We start from the raw sequence: 22,273 nt of genomic DNA on the forward strand, positions 1-22,273 counted from the left end.
ACTCCTATAGTCATGGAATGCAGTGAATTCCCTTTAGCAGCAGGCACATGTGAACGGCACGGCAGCTGCAGGAAGTAAGCAGCTACAGCTAACACTGTGCCACTATTAAAGAGCAATGAATATTCACTACACGCCACACACACAGTCCCGGGGTGGAGAGCAGTGAGTATTCCGGCAGATGTCCTCCTCGGCTGTTAAGCAGCACATGACGTCACAGTCACGCGCTGCTTACAAGTATAAAGCAGCTACTAGCATCGGAACAAAACGCTGCGAGGGAGAGCAGGAAGGTAAGTATAATGGTTTGGGTTTTTTGTTTTTTTTAAATGTTTTTCTGATGGGGCCATGCATATCAGGCTAGGGATGAGGAAGCCATGCATACCAAGATATGGGGTGAGGAGGCTATATATCTCCTATCCAGGTATATTAGTACAGAATTGACCACATTTTCTGCTTCAATTATTTTTTTTATTTTATATAATTTCCTCCTCTAAAACCAAGGTGCAGCTTATGGTCCATTGTGTCTTTTAATCTGAAAAATAAGGTAGTTGCCTAGACTAGAGTCCTCAGTAACTTATCTGTACCCAATCATGGTCCTCTAGTACCCAGTATAGGGTTCTGTCAGTCAGGACATAGCAGCGTGACCTGTAACTTCTGATTTCAGCCTGCAGATTTCCAGCAACAGTTTACTATTGGGAAAGTAACAAACACATAAAATACCAAGTGATCACAACAACACAAATAAAAACTGAATGAGCCCAGAACCCTGGGTCAAACAAAGCTTTCATAAGAAGATTCAAGTCATTTTTAACAAATTAAAATAAAGAAAAATGATTTAGCATCTTAAAAGAGGGAATGGTTTATTTAATTAAACTTCAGATGTTACAGCCATTAAATTAGGAATTTTCTAGGCGACACAGATAGGGCAGTCTTTTCTGTAAATCGTTCCCTGACGACGATACTTTATTCCCTAATGGATCCCTGGAGAGCTTCCTAATGACATTCTTTCCATGCGTCACAGGGATCAGAAATAACATCTGAGTATAATATTAGGTTACATTATAGGCAAAGCTCTGCCCTTAACTAATCAGCAAATAGATAAGAGATACTCAGCATACATCCCAAAACCATATAATTAATGGCCAGCCCAAGCTACTTTTATAGCATATAACGGATATTGCCCAATGCCCACTCCAGATCTATTTGATTGTGGCAAACAATGGTGCTCATTAAAGGAAAGCACTCATATCTGTACACGAGAAATCATTGGAAAGATTTACAGAATTCTGGCACAAGAGTAAAGAGTAGGCATGGCACATGACAAATGTACTATTTTGTTTTAAGTCTTATTTGAGCCTTACTAGACAAGCAGTGTGCATCACGATGATTGTGTGCACGGTTATTTTGTCACAAAGTAAGCCTGATGAATCGTTCACTTAACTTTTAGAAATGAAAGTGTAATGTGTCACGACAAGCCAGGTACTTTAATCCATTAATATTTGATTGCCTCTCACAGACCAGCTCAGTGAAGGAAACCTGAAGCTAGTAATTAGATTTCACCACCACATGTAAGATACACAGGTCTGCAGGCATCAAATCACTTTGCAGACTCAGCACTAAATGATGTTACCAAATGTCACATTTTGTTTCATTGGATTCTGTATTCTCAGAACCCTTATCTTCAATCATAACATGACCCTTTGCTTAATCGCCACCAAAATATTTCATGCCACAAAATTGCCATAGGAAATGCTTCAGTCAGCTAAACCTTAGTACAGTATATTCATTTCAGTGGCTACCAAAATATAAAAAGTGTCTTTTGATGTTTTGGTAGCCAGAGATGAATGAACTTGGCTTAAAATGAAGTCAAACTTCTGTCATTTCCAACTATCAACTGTAATGGCTAAAAAAGCCTCATCGAGGCAAATTTTTTTTTAGAACACATAATGTAAACAGGGAGTATAAGTGCCATAAAAAATTGGATCTTTATTTAGTATATTACCATATTTAAAGACCATATAAAAATATGCATGAAAGATGTCAGAGGCTGCAATGCCATTTGTTAATCACAGGAGACCATACTACATATTACACCCTGGTAATATCCATAACATGTCTAATACACAGATATGCATATAAGTAAACTTGATTTCTCAGATGCAAAAAGCGCATGTAGTGTAAAGTGCTGCTAAATAGCATGCATGAAAAGTACAACAAGGGGGTAAGCTGGGTATAATGGAGGTGCTCCCGCCGCCCCAACACACGTTTCGTGTGGTCACTTCCTTAGTAAAACTTGCATTTTATTAATTGAATATTTACAAACAAACCTATATATCATTCTGCTCAGCTTCTGATTCTCTACATATCATGTGGTCCACAGATCGAGCTGTGTGTACAACAGTGTTTCTCAAAGGCCGGGGTCACACTTGCGAGTCTCTCGCATCAATACCCGGCACTGCCGCTGGCACTCGGGACCGGAGCGGCTGCATGTATTTGTATGCAACTGAACACTCCGGTCCAAGGGCCGGTGGCAGTGCCGGGTATTGATGAGAGTTTCTCGCATTGCACTCTCAAGTGTGACCACGGCCAAACTCCAATCCTCACGGTCCTCAACAGGTCCTGTTTTCGGATTTCCATAGTGTTGCACAGGTGAGAGAATTACTGATACTTTCATCACCTGTGCAATACCAAGGAAATCCTAAAAACATGACCTCTGTTGGGGCCATAAGGACTGGGCATTGGGAAACACTGGTTTACAACATGACAGGTTACCTTTAAACTGACATACTGCTGTTTCAAACCTGCAGCACCAATTTCTGTTTTGGATGTTACACGTAACATGTCATACACAATACTGCTCATGTTCTGGCTGGAAAGTTCCCAAAACAAACTTGAAAACGTCATCGGTAAAATATTTCTATTTCAGAAACACGCGTTTTCTTTCACATACATTTTTCAAAATGTGGCTTTAAACACAAAATTAAAAAAAAAAAAAAACCCGAGTGATTAGCTTAACTTGCGTGATGCCAAGCAGACCCACACCAACTCCGTGTGCACGTACCCTTTTGCTGCATTCACATTTCCACGTTTCATGGTCCGTTTTTTTATTAGTGTTGTGGATTAAAATCACCCATACAAGTCTATGGGTCTGTGATTAATATTGCAAAGAATAGCAGAAGCATTGCAAAATATTTATATTTCCATATAGGAAAATAATTTTCTCATACATGAAAAATCACTTTGGGTATGTGCCCACCGATCAGGAATGGCAGTGTTTGGACACAGCGCATTTACACTTCAAGCACAGTGGATGGGATTTATACAAATCTCACACCCACTGAGCTTCCATTTACTGCTGTGTATACTTACGGTACCCGTGGTACGGGTTTACGAGCTGAAGTATGTCTATTTCAGCAGCCGAGACGCAAGTCTCCACTACATAGTTTCCCCATGGCCATTCATTAGATGCGTTAAATCTGCATGGTTCACTAAGAACATACGAAATTAAGTGTGTGACTAGAACGCAGCGTTTTGGAGGTAGTGAAAATATGCTGTGTCCAAAACGCTGCTATTCCTGATCATGGGCACACTGCCCTAGGTCTGAATGAGAGCTTAAATTTCAATGATGAAATTGCTCTTACTTCATGTGGGGAATAAGATGGTTACTTTTTCAACATTTCATTTTTCTGCAGCAAAAACTGACAAGCTGCAAATGTAAAGTGAGTGGTGCTGTGGATTTTACACTTTATGGACTTTCCGAGCAGTGTGTGAATGAGATTTCTTAAAATCTCATCCATGTCATTGAGACTAAAGTAGGGCAGTGAGATTTCAGCTAAGGAAAATTCACTGAAGACACGTGAACTTTTTTTTTTTTTTTACTGTACCTGCAGTTCTGGTCGGAGGCACTTAACAGGAAAAATTTTTAATGTATAACTACAGTAGACTTCACATTTCAAACATTTAATAGGCATCTATCCAAACGAATACCATTATAAGCAAAAAGGGGAAATTTACAAATCTCTTTTTACATATCACATCAAAACATTGCTGTTTGAGAGGACTTTCCTTTCTTTCATAAAGTTACTATGTGTAAGATCACAAAAATCCAGTCTTTCATGTTGCCAAAGGAGAAGTTAATACTTAAGCCTTACTACCCACGACAGAAAACAGCAAATTGAGAGCCAGGAGCACCTGGATTAAACAAGATCAAAAGCATAGAAGGGAGTAAGTGTCATTTACACTTCGTTAACACTAGTGCACTACAGTAAAACACAGGACGGAAACCTCTTCAGACCTCAAACCGCGGTACATGAAAGAGCCCATATTTCTTTCATTATCTGTAGAACGCTGGCGTAATAAAAAGGCTCTCACGGTTTATCTGACCATATAATACTGTACAGACAAAATAACCTGAGTCTATTTGAGAACATGTGTGACTAACGTGTACAAGTAATCATACAACATATCTGACCACAAGCTACAGGGCCGCTATATACACTGCAAAAATTTCTAATCAGCGGAGTGCGTGTGCAGTTTACTGTACATGTATATAGTAATTAAAACTCCATGTTTAGTACCCCCTTCCAAGACTGTAGACAGCTCCCTGTTGTTGGCTTTCCCTCAGCTGGTTAAGAAAAATAAGGGGGACCCCCATGCCATTTTTCTCTTTATTAGTTAAATACATGGACAGTACACTACACACCCACTGCACTGACTATATATCCCAATGACATCTTTCTAGCTATTCTACCTGTATATTTATTCTATTCTGATGGTTCATGCTGTGAATTTACTGTACGCAGCTGATGAAATGTCAGGTTTCCTATGAGATGGGTGAGTGAAAAAAAAAACTGCACGGCACAAGCATGGTCCGTGTGCACTGCGATTTTTTTCCTCACACCCACTGAATTGTATTGGTGAGTCTCGGCTGTTTCACGCGGCTATGCGCAGCATGCTGCAATTTTTTTCCTCACCCCAATTACAGATGAGGAAAAACTTGCAGCTGAACACAGCCTAACTGAATAACATTGTGGCAAGTGCAATGCAATTTTGTTCTCAAAATTTTTTTTTCTTCCCGATTTTATAAGCAGATTTGAAAGTATCCTTACTATGAATTATGCAAAAATCTGTCTCTGCTTAAAATCCACATTGCATGCCAATTAATGAGATTTACTACATTTTTTTTAAATCATAGCTTTTAGTCATTCTAAAGCTGGAGAAAACTGTGGTGAAAATCTGCAAATTTCAAATCCACAGCACCACTCACTTTACACCTTATGGACTTTCCGAGTAGCGTGTGAATAAGATTTATTAAAATCTCATCCATGCCATTGAAACTAAAGTAGGGCAGTGAGACTTCAGCTCAGGAAAATTCACTGAAGACACGTGAACATTCTTTTTCACTGTACCTGCAGTTCTGGTTGGAGGCAATTAACAGTAACATTTCTTGATGTATAACTACAGTAGATTTCACAGTAGTGGTAACTGTCACCCATTGTAAAAGGAAAACTATACATTTGTATTCACATATAGCTGAAAAGCAATACACTCTCCCTGCAATTACAGAATAAACTGGAAATGCAGAGTCAAATATAGTCTACATTATATGTAGAGTCATTGTTGTATGCAGGTGGCATTTTCCTAGGTTTTAGGGTAAGTTTACATTGAGGTTTCTTTTCGATTCGGGCCAGCTTCAAAATCCATTTACAAAGAACGCAGTGTGAACATACCGCTACCTTGTGTATTTCTGTATTCATGTTAAATATACACAACATATGCAAGAATGTTGGATCTCTGAAGTACAAGAGTAAAGACATTGCATGAAAATATAAAATTCACAAATGCAGAAAGATAGACTTGGTGACATCACCGATTCCTGTGTGCACTTGCTGATAGCACTTGGTCGGTATTACTTCAGAAAACACAGACAAGTTCTGAGCCTCTAACCAAGGTTACTATGACAGTTCCCTGTGTATTTTGCACCTGTGGTGCCACATCTTTGCACAGCATGACTTGAAATTCATGATAATTATCTCCCTAGCCACTCTGCTAGAGCTGAAAATCACCCAGAATAATCCGCATGTGTCAAGAGTGCTATACAAATTCAGCATGTGGCTGTACAGACAGGGATAGAACTACTTCTCAGATCCAGCATCATTCTGCGCACAAGCACTCAAGAGCAACAAAATATCACTGTGTGGACACAAGGGAAAAGAATGTACTGTAACTAATATGTGAGGAAGTATGGTAATTGTTCTCTGAAAAAAATGACCTTAAAATGGGTTGTGCTGTGTTGGGGTTTTTTGGTAAAGGGATACAGCTGTGGGAAAAAATAAAATTCTGGTGTACCACCTTAGGTCCTGCACTGCCTAAATGATGTCAAGACTACGGTGCATATGACTGCTGCAGCCAAATACTTCACAAACCATTAAGCCCAGTGTGTCACGTGCACTGTAGTTGTGACGCCATTAACGAAGCAGTGCTGTATCAGGGAACAGAGTTTGATATTTTCTATAGCTGCAACCCTTGAGGTGGGGGGGGGGGGGGGGGTAAGAAATGTTATTAAGGACAATCCCTCTAAGGTTATATGAAGTCTGTATATTCTTCAGTGCTTGCCTAGATTTCTAAAACCCTCACAAAAAAAACAAAAAAACAAAAAAGTGCAGTGCTCTAAGGAAAAATATATCCTTGTATGCTAAGGGGCATCTAGTACAGCACCTCAAAGAGTGAGATCCACAGTACAAATTGCTGGCTGAAGATCTCATTCCACAGTGCCAATCACTATATATTTATCTTTATAATATATGGCACTGATCCATGCTACGATTGAAATGCACGTGACACGAGGAGAATGTGAGCATTTGTCCCATTTTTGGAGTTAAATTACAACCAGAGCAAAGCCAATGCATTCTGAACGATATAATGGGAGTCACCCAGGACAAACAGTCCTGACAAGTTTACAATGGCAGAGGCCCAAAATGCTGAACTCTATAGGACATCGAACAGGTGCACAACAGCTATTAAATCTTAGTGCCAACCTCATTTCACTAGGAAAGCACAAAAAATTAATCTGGAAATAATCGCAAGACATATACTGGGAAAATGGTTAATCTGCCCACAGTATTTAACAATCAGACAAGATTACAGTAAATATTTTCCCCACTAACCAGCATATGTACAGTGTGGCTGTTTAGTACTGTGCCAGCTAGAAAACTGGCATGAGATGCTCCAGAGCAATGTCATCAACATGCTAAGACATTTTGTGGATTTCATCTCAAAGGAGCAGTGACAAGTAAAGTAGTTCCTAAAAGCTTTAGTATCTATCCCAAGTCATGAAATCTTTTAATAGGTCAGAGGAGACTCAAATCTGTCCCCAAATTTGCCCTTTGAATGTTGTATGTTAAAGGGGTTTTCCAACTAAGTTAATTTTAATCAACATTTTAATCAATAGATCTTTGAATAAAAATAAGTTTCACAACTGGATATGTTTAAATAAAATGTTTCTGTGCTGAGATAATCTTATAAATGGGCCCCTGCTGTGTACTGTGTAATGACTGAGTCTGACCGTACAGGAACATGGTCTGATCACACTACAGCTCCTAGGCAGGGGAGGAAGCAAAAGAGTATACAGACAGGACAGCAGAGGATCACAGCTGATTCTTTCTTTGGAGGTAAAACATTGTTTTAACCCCTTAATGACCAAGCCAATTTTGACCTTAATGACAAAGCCAAATTTCACAATTCTGACCACTGTCATTTTATGAGGTAATAACTCTGGAACGCTTCAATGGATCTCAATGAGTAAGAGTGTTTTTTCGTGACATATTCTACTTCATATGGTAAAATTTATTCGATATGACTTGCAGTAATTTGTGGAAAAAAATTAAATTTGGCCAAAATTAAACAATTTTTAAACTTTTAATTCTTATGCCCTTAAGGCTAGTTTCATACTAGCGTATGGCCGAGGTGCAGAGGGCTGCGGGCTTCCTCCGTGAAGCTCCGCCCCCGGCCGCACTTCCTCCGGTCAGCTCCGCCTCTGTCAGCATGCGTACCCCATCTGTCACGTCGCCCGGTCTCAACCACTGGGAGGTTCCGGGCGGTCACATCACCGTCAGACTCGGGGACGGATGTTCCTACCTCGGCCACTAGGACGCGCCGTGGTTTCCCCCGTGGGTGGTGGTGACAGAGAAGGGGCTCCTGCGCAGGCATCTGGTGGGCGCAGGCTCCGCTCCTCTGTCAGTCATGAAAGGGTTGGTGCATCACCATCTGGCCTGGTCCTGGTGGCAGTCCACATGACATCATCAGACTGAACCTGTGAGGGATAGCCTGATCCTTCAAATACCTTGGGACCTGTCTTGCAGGCCACCAGATATAGTCTTGGTTTCCCCAGTGTACTAGTTTGTTATTTGCTACCTTTGATTCTGACCTTTGCCTGGATTTCTGACTCTGCTCCTGCCTGACAATTGTGTACCTCTGCCGCCCACCTGGTTTACGACTCTGACCTTGGCCTGGTTTTTGACGTTGCGACTTCTTAACAATTTTATACCTCTGCCTCCCTCCCGGTTTATGACTGACTTTGGCTTGGATTTGACTCTGCTACTGTCTGCCGTTTTTGTACCTCTGCTGCCCGCCTGGTTTAGATTTGGATTTCTGACTACGCTTTTGGTCCCGTTTTTAACCCCTTTCTGGCGACTGTCCTGCTCTGGTCCGCTGCTCTTATTCAGACAGCTACCTCCTGGGCTCTGCTGTAAATCCAGATCCCGGTACAGGGGTAAAGGGTATCGGGGTGCTGTCGTACTGCAGCCTAGACTCGCAGAAGGACGTCACATTATATCTGGCCCAAAAAATAGTTTATATATCGCATATGTATAAAAGCATTATCCCTGAACTTCCCCCCCCCCCCCTCTGCCTGAGTTGATTATTTGGCTAAAAGCACCCGCTATCTGCTTCATTGCACAGCATGGAGGAACACTCCCATCCTCCTACACAAGCATGCTGCAGTCTGGAGACTTCAGGGAAAACGCTGGACAACAGAAATCTTCACTCCTGGGACATCAGCCCCTGGGCAGTTCTGGTCATGCCTGCCCAGTGGCTCAGGTATTGCCCGCAGATACGGCTCACGTTTTTTTTACCCATCTCTCTGTCATACCTTAAAAAATCTCTGTTTGGAGGTTTATGTGGAAAGTGGTTCTGAGGGAAACTTCATGGATTTGTGTACCACTGCTAAGGCTTAATGCCCCTATTAAAACCACTGCGATTAATGGCACATCTGTTGTCCAGGGTGGAGTGGAGTTTGTTATTGCAGAAATTGCAATGTCAGTGGGGACATTACATACTGAACATGTCATTTTTTGTGATTGATAATTTATCAGCTGCAGTTATTTTGGGTATGCCATGGTTGCGTACACATAATCCGGTCATAGACTGGCACCTTGGTGATATTGTGTGCTGGAGCCCACAGTGTCAGGACAACTGTATACGGCTATCGGTGAACCAAGTTAAAATCAAAGCTCCCTTTGTACTGTATGCATTTAGAGATTATGAGGATGTTTTTTCCATAGTGGAATCAGAGAAATTACCCCCTCACAGAGAGTACGATTGCCCCATAGACTTGATACCAGATTCTCGTCTCCCAAAGGGGAGAATATTTAATCTCTCTGGTACAGAACGTCAGGCCATGAAAGACTACATAGACAGTTTACATAAGGGGTTTATTAGACCATCCACCTCACCTGTTGGAGCTGGGTTCTTTTTTGTGGAAAAGATGGTGGTCTCAGACCTTGCATTGACTACAGTGAGTTAAACGCAATCACTGTAAAAAAACAGTATCCGCTTCCACTCATCCCTGATCTTTTTAATCAGCTGTTGGGAGCCTGGTTTACTAAGCTTGACCTCCGTGGAGCATATAATCTTGTCCGTATAAGAAAGGGAGATGAGTGGAAAACCGCGTTTAACACACCCCTTGGCCACTTTGAGTACCTCGTAATGCCGTTCGGGCTCAGTAACGCACCTGCCATGTTTCAAAATTTTGTTAACGATATCTTCAGAGATATCTGTGGAGTATATGTAGTCGTTTATTTGGACGATATCCTGATCCACTCTGCTGATCTTATGACGCAAGTCCAACATGTCTGTTCTGTTCTCCAGAGGCTTAGAGAACATTCTCTATTTGCCAAATTAGAGAAATGCGTTTTTATGGCTGAGGAGGTGGTTTCTAGGATACATGGTCTCAGCTAAAGGGTTTCACATGGATCCTGCCAAGATCCAACCCATTAAGGAATGGGTACAACCCAAGTCTCTTAAAGCACTGCAGCGATTCTTAGGGTTCACGAACTATTATCGCAAATTTATCAAAGGTTTTTCGGAGATCGCTAAACCACTCACGGATTTGACCCGGAAAGGGGCGGATGTGGTTAATTGGAAGCCTGAGGCACTTCAGGCATTTTCTGTTTTAAAAGAATGTTTTGCGTCTAACCCAATATTGAGTCAGCCTGATCTAGACCGCCCCTTTGTTGTAGAGGTTGGAGTAGGAGCAGTGCTATCACAAGGCACGGCATCCTTCACTCAACTTCGTCCATGTGCCTTCTTTTCCCGAAAATCCTTTTCCACTGAGAGGAATCATGATATAGGGAATCGGGAACTGTTGGCAATAAAATGGGCCTTTGAGGAATGGCGCCACTTCCTCGAAGGTGCGAAACATAAGATCACCGTGATCACGGATCACAAGAACCTGACCTACTTGGAATCATCAAAAAGACTGAATCCTAGACAGGCAAGGTGGGCCCTGTTCTTCTCAAGATTTGATTTTGTGATCACTTTTCGACCAGGTACTAAAAATGTAAGAGCTGATGCCCTCTCTCGAAGTTTTTGCCCCACAAAGGCCAAGGACTCTGAACCAGCTCCAATACTGGCCAACGGGATTGTTGTTTCGGCTGTGTCCTTGCATCTTCTGGAGGAAATCCGAAGATCCCAAAAACAAGCCCCTGACACTATGCCTCCCCAAAAATTGTTTGTTCCAGCCACATTCCGCCTGCAAGCTCTGAAGGAATCGCATGATTCCGTCCTTGCAGGGCATGCAGGTATAAATAATACCATCAGACTGGTGACTAGGAATTTTTAGTGGCCAACTGTAATAATGGATTGTAAGGACTATGTACTGGCTTGTGAAATCTGTGCTCGTGCTAAGTCTCCCCATAATCGCCCTGCCGGCTGCCTCCAGTCCTTGCCTACCCCCGAGGGTCCACGGACCCACATCTCCATGGACTTTATTACTGACCTCCCGCCCTCAGAAGGGAAGACGTGTATCTGGGTGGTGGTGGATAGGTTCAGTAAGTGTCATTTTGTTCCTCTGTCTGGACTACCTAATTCCGAAACCCTAAGTAAACTGTTCATTATTCATGTTGTACGACTGCATGGCGCTCCTGTGAATATTGTGTCCAACAGGGGTACCCAGTTCGTTTCGAAACTTTGGAGGGCGTTCTGCAAACGCATTGGCATTGAATTGTCCTTCTCCTCTGCTTACCACACTGAAACCAATGGTCAAACCGAGCGCGCCAACCAAGCTCTGGAACAATATCTCCGTTATGTGTCTGAGCATCAGTCCAATTGGGTGGTACATCTGCCGTTAGCAGAGTTCGCCCTGAATAATCAGTACAAGGAGTCCATCAAGACTACCCCTTTCTTCTGCAATCTTGGGCTGCACCCACGCTTTGGCTCATTCTCTGCTAAGATGTCAGAGCTCCCTGGGGTAGAAAGATCTATACATCAGTTAAAGACGATTTAGGCAGAAGTGAACACAAACTTGAAAGGGGCTCAGGTTAGACAAGCTTCGGCTGCTAACAGACGGCGATCCAAAGGGCCGCACCTGGGAGTTTGAGACAATGTCTGGCTTTCTACCAGGAATATTAGGCTTAAAGTGCTGTCTGCCAAACTGGGTCCCAGGGTTCATTGGTCCGTACGAAATTATTGAGACGATTAACCCAGTAGCTTTTCGTCTAAAACTCCCTCAGACATTCAAACTGCCAAATGTTTTCCACAAGTCTTTCCTCAAATTGTACCGCTCCCCAATTCGTCCTGTCCGGTCCCCTCCTCCTCCAGTTTTGGTTGGGGGTGCCTTGGAATACGAAGTCCAGGGTATCCTTGACTCTTGCTTAGTGAGAGGGTCCGTGCAGTATCTGGTGCACTGGAAGGGCTACGGTCCCGAGGAGAGGTCCTGGGTCCCTGCTGGTGACATTCATGCCAAGGGGTTGATCAGAAAATTTCACCTCCTTCACCCTAACAAACCAGGTTTTAAGGGTCCGGAGGCCCCTCTTAGAAGGGGGGGTACTGTCACGTCGCCGTCAGACACAGGGACTGCTGTTCCTGCCTCGGCCACTGGGAAGCGCCGAACTGTCACGTCGCTGTCAGATACAGGGACTGCTGTTCCGGTCTCAACCACTGGGAGGTTTCGGGTGGTCACATCACCGTCAGACTCGGGGACGGCTGTTCCTGCCTCGGCCACTAGGACGCGCCGTGGTTTCCCCGTGGGTGGTGGTGACAGAGAAGGGGCTCCTGCGCAGGCATCTGGTGGGCGCAGGCTCCGCTCCTCTGTCAGTCATGAAAGGGTTGGTGCATCACCATCTGGCCTGGTCCTGGTGGCAGTCCAAATGACATCATCAGACTGTGAACCTGTGAGGGATAGCCTGATCCTTCAAATACCTTGGGGCCTGTCTTGCAGGCCACCAGATATAGTCTTGGTTTCCCCAGTGTACTAGTTTGTTATTTGCTACCTTTGATTCTGACCTTTGCCTGGATTTCTGACTCTGCTCCTGCCTGACAATTTTGTACCTCTGCCGCCCACCTGATTTACGACTCTGACCTTGGCCTTGTTTTTGACGTTGCAACTGCCTAACGATTTTGTACCTCTGCCTCCCTCCCGGTTTATGACCGACTTTGGCCTGGATTTGACTCTGCTACTGTCTGCCGTTTTTGTACCTCTGCTGCCCGCCTGGTTTAGATTTGGATTCCTGACTACGCTTTTGGTCCCGTTTTTAACCCCTTTCTGGCGACTGTCCTGCTCTGGTCCGCTGCTCTTATTCAGACAGCTACCTCCTGGGCTCTGCTGTAAATCCAGATCCCGGTACAGGGGTAAAGGGTATCGGGGTTGCTCGGGGTGCTGTCTTACTGCAGCCCAGACTTGCAGACGGACATCACACTATCTTTATCATTAAGTATGCAGGCCGTGCCGATGAATGCAGATGCCTCCGCATGCGTCTTTTTGACGGTGCGGCGACCTGCGCCACAACTGCTGCGTTGTACAGTACCATTAAAGTCTATGAGAAATGAAAAACGCTGTACACATGCTGCAGATTTTTCTGGGCGGATTTTCTGCGGATTTAAATCCGCAGCATGTCGATTCTTTGTGCGGATCCGCAGCGTTTTGACACCTGCTCCATTATAGAAATCCGCAGGTGTCAAAACGCAGGGGAAATCCGCACAATCTGATGAAAATCAAAATCTGCATATAATCTGAACTAATTCCGCAAGTAAAACGCAGGTTACTTGACCTGCTGATTTACCTGCAGATTTAGCCAAATACGCGCGGAAAAATCTGCACGGTAATCCACAACGTGTGCACATACCCTAAGGCGGACCTGCTGCTGGGTTGTTGCCGTCCTATGGCCACCTCCACGTCTCCTGGTGTACTGGCCTGTCTCCTGATAGCACCTCCAACCTCTGGACACTACGCTGACATACACAGCAAACCTTCTTGCCACAGCTCGCATTGATGTGCCATCCTGAATGAGCTGCACTACCTGAGCCACTTGTGTGGGTTGTAGAGTCCGTCTCATGCTACCACGAGTACAACCAACATTCAAAAATCATCAAAACATCAGCCAGAAAGCATTGGTACTGAGATGTGACCTGTGGTCCCCACCTGCAGAACCACTCCTTTACTGAGGGTGTCTTGATCATTGCCAATAATTTCCATCTGTTGTCTATTCCATTTGCACAACAGCATGTGAAATTGATTGTCAATCAGTGTTGCTTCCTAAGTGGACAGTTTGATTTCACAGAAGTTTGATTTACTTGGAGTTATATTGTGTTTAAGAGTTCCCTTTATTTTTTTGAGCAGTGTATAATGGTTTCCTTGTACAAAGTCTGTCTGAGAAAAAAAAAAAAAAAAAACAATATGCACAATTTGCATGAGTCTGTGAAAAATGGGACTGCACACGCATTACATCCAAGTGCAATTCCTCAGCGAAAAAATACGCAGTATTAGCACAGCATGTGAGGAATGCCATGGGATGGATGCTTTTTTGTTGCGCTTTTGCGGCAAAATCGCACGTTTAAAAACGCAGCGAAAACGCAAAAAAAAGCGCTACGTGTGAACTCAGCCTAAAAGTCATTTTTTTATCTTCGATCTTCCAGGCTATGGGAGCGTACGCTGCCAGGAAGATAAGACAGCCTCATTCTTCATTATGAAAGATTAGGTGCTCAGTGATCTCCAGCGCAGTGGAGATGAATTCCCAACAGTGCAGAGCAGCAACGGCAGACAAAATGCGCAAGCACGGGATCTCCGGCCGCGCACATGACGTCAAAGGGACGTCTGAAGAGAAGAGGAGGAAAAGTCTTACATAATAAAGACTGGAGACAGTCATATCTTCTGGGAAGCCTACGCCCCATAACCTGGAAGATCAAAGCTATGAAAGATGATTTGTTCTAAAAAAAAAAGGCATCATCAAGGATGCATACAGATATGACTAATTTCACCTGTATATAACCTGTATGCACATATTAATAACTCAAAAAGCTCAAAAGGATGACAGATTCCATTTAAGAGTCTGTCTGGGTGCGTGATCGCTTAGGAAAGGACATTTTGTATGAATCTTACACCTAGATCTGAAATCTGCAGCATTTCTCATTTAAGAGGAACCTGTCAGCAGGATTGTGCTGAGTAACCTACAGACAGTGTCAGGCTGGCGCGGTTATACTGATTACAATGATACCTTTGTTGATGAAATCCGTCCTGTGTTTGTTGTTTAAGCTTTATTTTCAGTTATGAGTTATTAATATGCTCGTGCCCGGGGGCGGCCTGTGGGGGGGTCTTCATGTGGCGCTCTGCTTAGGTATTCACCAGTATGGCTTCTGACAGGTCACTATTCCCTCAGACATCAGATCGCCGATAGTTGATACAGTGATCACCTTCGCAGTATGTATGTTACTGCGCACAATCCTGCTGACAGGTTCCCTTTAACATCTGTACATATTTTCCACACTAATTCAAGAATTTTTAATGTGAGATTTTTTTGCAGACATTTACCAAAAACCACATGGGTCCCCATCTGACATGGTGCAATAGATAGAGATAAACATATCTATAGCTCAACAAGTTAATTTCTATGTGAATCCACAAAAAAAAAAAAAAAAAAAAAAAAAAACCAGCATGTGATTGATATTATGGTAGGTTATAACTCAACTTTACTATAGACCACTTTGGATTTGACGTGTGGTCAATCCTAGCCCTGAAAACGCCCTAAATAAAGTGTTGCTTTCTATAACTCTGGGTTGTGCTGTTCTTCTGTTATCACTCCTGGAGATTTGTGAATAAATTGACAACGTGGTATTTCTATTTGGAGGTGTATCCCTGCACAGTGACACTGTCCAATCAGTGATGACAGTATCAGATGTAGGGACATACACTGACAACAATTCACACATTTCGGGGAGGAATAACAAAGGAACAGCAAAACATGGAGTTAGGAGGAAAGATGCCCCAGAATTGTTACCATATTTCCAGAGAATACACATGGGACATAAAACAGACGTGTCAGGGGTTGTAATCGAGGTTCCTTAACTAGATACAATTCCAAATTAGTACTCACCTAAAACGCCAATTAGGACACCCCCCAACTGCTAAAACCACTAGAAAGGACATAAGGAAATATTAAAGCTGTTCTTCTGGTATGTAATACTATATATTATATATATAATACCAGCCATCGATATCACATTGGTGAGGGTCCGACACCACCACCAGAGCTAACAATGGATTGGGGCGGGTATGGGACCCCTAATCACCTGATATCATGTCAGGATGATTGGACATACATCAATGACCTATCACCCTGACATAATAGGTGATTAGGGGCCCAATACCTGCCCCAATAGAAAGCAGGAGATGTAAACAATGAATCAGCTGATTGGTGCTGTTGATTGATGACCTAACCTTAGGGCACCAATATTATATGTCCCGAGAACCCTTTACTGCCGGCATAACAGAAAAAAGAAGCTTCAGGCTATGTGCCAACGTAGCGTTTTTCAAGCGTTTTTTTCCTGAGCAGAAACGCATGCCCTTGCCAGGGAAAACGCATGCGATTTTTGACACGCGTTTTTGACACGATTGTCATGCATTTTTGCAATTAGTGTAGTGGGCCACCAGTCCAATCCTCCACGATGAGGGGCACGTTGGCTATTCAGATGACTGAAGCTGGATCATGGACAGTAATAGTTCTGGTCAGGGCCGGCCCTTACCTTAGGTAGCCCAGGACCACTCTGCTGCACGCCATTAGTGGCCAGGGCAGTCAATGATCACCCATCCTGCCACCACAACTGGGGGCATGTAGAAGGACAGCCACCCGAGCACCGGCTGCTCCCAACTTTCCCCAGTGCCCTGTGTGGTGGGGAGGGGGCACCACATCACAATGGGCAGCAGGGAGGGGGCGGCCACAGCTTCTTTATCAGGTGGGAGCCCTGTGGCCACACTGGCTCGTTTAAAATGAAGGGAGGGTCGCCAGAACAATGCTCCACGCGCGTGTAACACACGAGAGCCACCCACTATGTGGAAAGTGTACGCTAGTGTCCTCTGCTATCAGCCCCCGGCTCCTACTCGCACGGTAAATGGCGCTCTGCACACGGCTCCCTCACACATAAACGGTGGGCGCTAATTACCTCAGGAGCGGAACCTGTCCGGTCACGTGACTGCCGGCGTTATCAGCCACCTGCAGGAGCAATCCGCCCGTCACACCGCAGACACGCACAGTAACGGCGGAGGCGGCGGCACACGAGCCTCTTACCTGCTGTGGTACAGGCGGTCCCCGCTGCAGTATGGCGGAGTGACCGGGCGCAGAGCTCATCACCAGCAGCACTGGGGAAGGAGGGGGCTGTCACACGGAGGAGGGGGAGGGAGGTAATGGGAGGAGGAGGGAACCTCCACCGTCCTATACTCTCCGCTTCCACGGCTGGAATGCCGTCCCGCGGGATCGCAGAGCTCATCTCTGTAATCACTGCTGGCAGCAACCAATCAGCTCGCCGCTTTTATCTTTTAACTAGCTTCTGGTAAATGAGAGCTGAAATCTCATTGGTTGCTATTGGACATCTTTGCTGTGTGACAACTGTTCTGCTGAAGGGAGGTCCACTCCTCAGAAAAGGGATCGAGAATCCGCCCCAAAATCTGCTTTCAAAAACGTTTGGAAAACTCCCTGTTCATGTCTATGGGATATCCACTTTGCTGTTCATTTGAAGAAGGCCTGGTGGGGAAATATCAGCCCCTGTCACTTCTCTACAGCCCACTCAATCTGCAAAGAAGTCTTAGAAAGGGGGGAATAAAACAAAAACCTGCTTTTCCTGCAGCGGTTTCTGCGGCTTTGTCTGCGGTGTGATCACGGCCGGGGGCTGCTCGCTCCTTTGTTCTCGGCTTTGTTGTTTTGGGAACAGAGAGCTGAAATTCATTTGGAAAACAGATCAGTTCCAAGCTTGATCCAGAGCGAATCCGGAGCAGACTTGGGGCAGTTCAGTTCGGTTTGTGTCTAGATGGAACAAGTTAGGATGTGTGCACACGGTGCGGATTCTGCTGCGGATCCGCAGCGTTTCAGGCTCTGCGGGTCCGCAGCAGATTTAGGTGCGTTGTACAGTACCATTGTTTTCAATAGTAAACTGGAAAACGCTGTGCACATGCTGCGGATTTTTCCGCGGTTTACAATCCGCAGCATGTCAATTCTTTTGTCCAGAAACGCTGCGGTTTCACACCTCATCCATTATGAGGTGTAAAACCGCAGGACATGTCAACTCTTTCAGTGTTTTCGCAGCATTTTTCATCAATTTAAATGACTGACCAAAATTAAGTACAAAAAAGTATGTATTTTATGCAGCCTTTTTCCTGCCAACACTTTTTGTGGCTGAAAAATCTATAGTAAATAAAAATATGTGCACATACTCTAATGGTGCTTTCGTATTGCGTTCTGCTTCCCCCTCGGGTCATGAGTCCGAAATCCCCCGCCAAACGGGGCAACGCATGCGCTGGCTGGGCCATAGATTGTAAGGCCACAGTCACACGTTCAGTATTTGGAGAATATTTTACCACAGTGTTTAGAAGAAAAACCAGGAGTGGTACAGTCAGTGGAAAAGTATAATAGAAACACGTCACCACCTCTGTATTTATCACCCACTCCTGGTTTTGGATTACAAATTCTTAGACAAAATACTGAATGTGTGAACATGGCCTAGTGGTGACAACAGAGAGAACATCTGCTCTACCGTACATCGTTTTCGGGAATGTACGTCTACAGGAGTCGGGACACTCGGGCACACTACTACTGTACATCTGAGTGTCCACCTCCTGTAGGCCTACACTCTCAAAAATGACGCACGGCAGAGCGCACGTTCTCTCTGCTTTCATCAATACAGTCTATGGCCCCATCAGCGCATGCATCCGGACCTTATTTTGGGGGTATTTCGGACATTTGTCCTGACGGGGACCTAAAGTGCTTTCACATTGCGTTCTAACCTTGTACGCCCTCTGAGTCGTCCTGGATGGAGAAAGAAAAATGTGAAGAAGAAACGGAGAGTGGTGGTCATGGGGGATTCCCTGTTGAGAGGAACAGAGGCCGCTATCTGCAGACCGGATATAACTTCAAGAGAAACGTGCTGTCTTCCCGTGCAAAAATTAAAGATGTGTCTGACAGGATATCAGGACTCTTCAGACCTACAGATGACTACCCGTTCCTGCTAATACATGTGGGGACAAATGACACAGCAAGAAATGACCTGGAAACCATCTGCAGAGACTTTGAAAACTTAGCTAAGAAAGAACTGGGATCACAGGTGGTCTTCTTTTCTATCCTTCCAGTGGATGGCCATGGAACAAGGAGGTGGAATAAGATTCTGCAGGTGAACAACTGGCTACATCGATGGTGCCGTCAGCAAAGATTTGGATTTCTGGATCACAGAGTGAATTACCTATACGATGGACTACTTGCTAGAGATGGGGTGCACCGTACGAAGACTGGAAAACATGTATTTGGAAGTCGCCTTGCTACACTTGTAAGGAGAGCTTTAAACTAGACCAATGTGGGAAAAGGCAAGAAAAAGCCATACACCTGACAAATGCTATTGAGAACTCTGCTATTAGAAGTGGAAAGGAAGAACAAAGACAAAAGAATCTAATTAATAAAAATATTGGAGAAAGAGAAACCAATCACAAACTAAAATGTTTCTATACTAATGCACAAAGCATGGGCAACAACAAACAAGGAGAATTGGAACTACTAACACAAGAAAACAAAATAGGAGGTCATTGGAATTACTGAAACTTGGTGGGACAATACACATGATTGGAATACAAGACTAGAAGGATACAACTTATTTGCAAGAAACAGACTTGATAAACGAGGAGGGGGTGTCGCATTGAATGTTAGAAACGCGTATATCTGCACAGAGATTGAAGCTTCAGAGACTGGGAGTTCTGTGGAAACTGTTTGGGTAAGAATACAAGGACAGAACAATGGAAAGGACACCATTGTAGGCATTTACTACAGGCCGGCTGTGTAAGCTGAAGATATGGATGAACTCTTTATGCATCAAATGGCCAAGTTCTCCAAAAAATATGACATGGTGGTCATGGCAGATTTCAACTTTCCAGACATTTGTTGGGAATCTCTCTCAGGCAAAACTAACAGGTCACGGAAATTCTTATCCTCTCCTGCTGACAACTTTATCTTCCAAAAGGTAGGAGCTAAAACAAGGGGATCTGCTACCTTGGATCTAATCCTTATAAACAGGGAGTAAATGGTTAAAGAGGTAAAGGCCCCGTCTCACAAAGCCAGATCGTTAGCACGTCACCGATTTTGTGACGCAACAGCGACCTCGCCAGCGATCTCGCTACGTGTGACACATAGCGGCGACCGAGCCCCCGCTGCGATGTCACTGATCGTGCTCGAATGTCCTGGGCCGTTCTTTGATCGCTGGTGTCCCGCTGGCCAGCGCGCATCACTGTGTTTTACACCGACGAGCGACCTCGTTAGCGAATCAGAAATCATGGACGCAGGCGGGAGTTGTCAGAATAGCTGCTGTGTGACAAGGTCCCGACGACTGCCGAGGTCGTTATACGGATCGCTGGATCGTTGCTGCGTCGCTGGTTAAATCTGCCTGTTTGACAGCTTACTAGCGACCATTTATCGACGCACCAGCGATCCTTACCAGGTCGTATCGTTGTCGGGATCGCTGGTGCGTCGCTAAGTGTAACGATACCCTTAGAGTGGCTGGGACCCTAGGAGGTAGCGACAATGCTATTTTAGGATTTTGGATAACTAGAGGAGGAAGACCTGTGAAGACTCAGACGTCAAGGTTAGATTTCAGAAAGGCAGATTTTAAGACTCAGAAAGAGAATTGGAGGGATCCAATGGCTGGATATCCTTAAGGACAAAAATGTCCAGGAAGAATGGGAAATCTTTAAAAATGAGATTCTCAAAGCACAATCGTTAACATTTTCGAAAAGAGGGAAGAATAAAAGGATTTTGGGGATATGTCAAAAGTAAAAGAAAAGTCAAAAATGCTATAGGATTTTTACAGGATGAAAATGATGAAATGGTAAGACAGGATGTTGAGAAGGCCGAACTTTTAACTTCCTATTTTGCATCTGTTTTCTCTCAGAAAGGAAATGTAACATCAACTGTTCTTCACTGTCCTATTAAGGGAATAGAAGAATCCAGTATATCTATAAACAGAAAGATAGTGAGGAAACACTTAGCTAACCTAAATGAATTCAAGTCTCCAGGTCCAGATGAATTACACCCCAGAGTACTGAAGGAGGTAGCAGAAGAAATTTTTGAACCACTCTCCGTAATCTTTGAAAATTCTTGGAGAACAGAAGTCCCAGACTGTAAAAGAGCAAATGTTGTTCCTATCTTCAAAAAGGGGAAGAAGGTGGACCCAGGGAACTATAGGCCGACATCTCGCGGCCATTCAAGATGACGTCGCGGGAGCGCGACGTTTCGCGGTCATTCGCGCAAAGGATTACTGGGACCGGAAGGTGCCGGGAGCGTGGAGAGAGGCGGGAAGGCTGCGTGGGACGCCGGAAGGTGAGAATAACAATATTTTTTATTTTTTTTATTTTTTACATCCTATCTTTTACTACTGATGCTGCATAGGCAGCATCAGTAGTAAAAAGTTGGTCACACTTGTCAAACACTGTGTTTGCCGAGTGTGACCAACCTGTCAATCAGTTCTCCAAGTGATGCTCCAGATCGCTTGGAAAACGCTAGCATTCTGCAAGCTAATTACGCTTGCAAATCGCTAGTTTTTCTGCGGGAAAATCACGGGAATTTAAAATGTGATTTTCCCGCGGAATGGAATTCTGGAATTCTCGCGGTTACTTCCGCGGGAATTCCGCTACGTGTGAACTTAGCCTAAGGATGGTAAGCAGCATCCTATATATCTCAATGCTTAGCATAGTTAGTCTTATTTATAACCTGCTTACTGTCAATCATGGACAATAATCGGATCAGTCGCTAGGTCATTTTTACCGTAGAATAAACTCTGTCAAAACAGTTGCAAAATAACATATTTGTCACCATTTCACCTTGCTTATAATTTCAGCATATAATAAATTGTCATTCAAAACTACAATTGGAGGAAAAAATTAAAGTGCAAAAATGGAAACGTCCAGTCCTGCAGGGGTTAATACTAAAATCCTTATTAGAAAATGTTTGCCTGGGTAATGTATGGAGGAGTAGTCTATTCTGGGGAAAAAGAACTAGTGATGAGGAAGGACCAAAAAGAAGAGAGAACGAGAGATATTTAGTCAGGCCTGCTGGTAATGATGAAAGGGGAAGTGTTGCATGAAAAGCCCTAGGAAACACCTTGTCATTATGGGAGAAGAGTACAGTGTGACCTGTCAAGGTCTCCAACTACAGTACATCAGCTCTAAGAGAACAATTACTCTCTTCCCCCCCCCCCCCATAAGATCTGATCATTGAGTTCCACACATTGCTTCCAAACTACTTAAAGTGATCCTGTCAGC

General features: G+C 44.1%; 1 protein-coding gene across 5 annotated transcripts in view; it reads right to left on the reverse strand.

Annotated features, from left to right (window-relative positions):
* The window catches only part of SEMA4D (semaphorin 4D), a 143,823-nt gene extending 126,580 nt beyond the window's left edge, over positions 1–17,243 (reverse strand). Inside the window, exon 1 of one of the 5 annotated variants that reach the window (XM_073575333.1) lies at positions 17,052–17,243. The gene's annotated coding sequence lies outside the window, so the exon portion shown is untranslated. Of the gene's footprint in view, positions 1–15,860; positions 15,945–16,509; positions 16,750–16,926; positions 17,008–17,051 lie in introns of those variants that run through there. The other 4 variants (XM_073575329.1, XM_073575331.1, XM_073575330.1 and 1 more) reach the window with 4 other exon arrangements.
* Positions 17,244–22,273: the final 5,030 nt, after the last annotated feature.

The sequence above is a fragment of the Dendrobates tinctorius genome, unplaced genomic scaffold (assembly GCF_039654945.1).
Source record: "Dendrobates tinctorius isolate UK_male_01 unplaced genomic scaffold, ASM3965494v1 ptg000044l, whole genome shotgun sequence".
Classification (NCBI taxonomy): domain Eukaryota; kingdom Metazoa; phylum Chordata; class Amphibia; order Anura; family Dendrobatidae; genus Dendrobates; species Dendrobates tinctorius.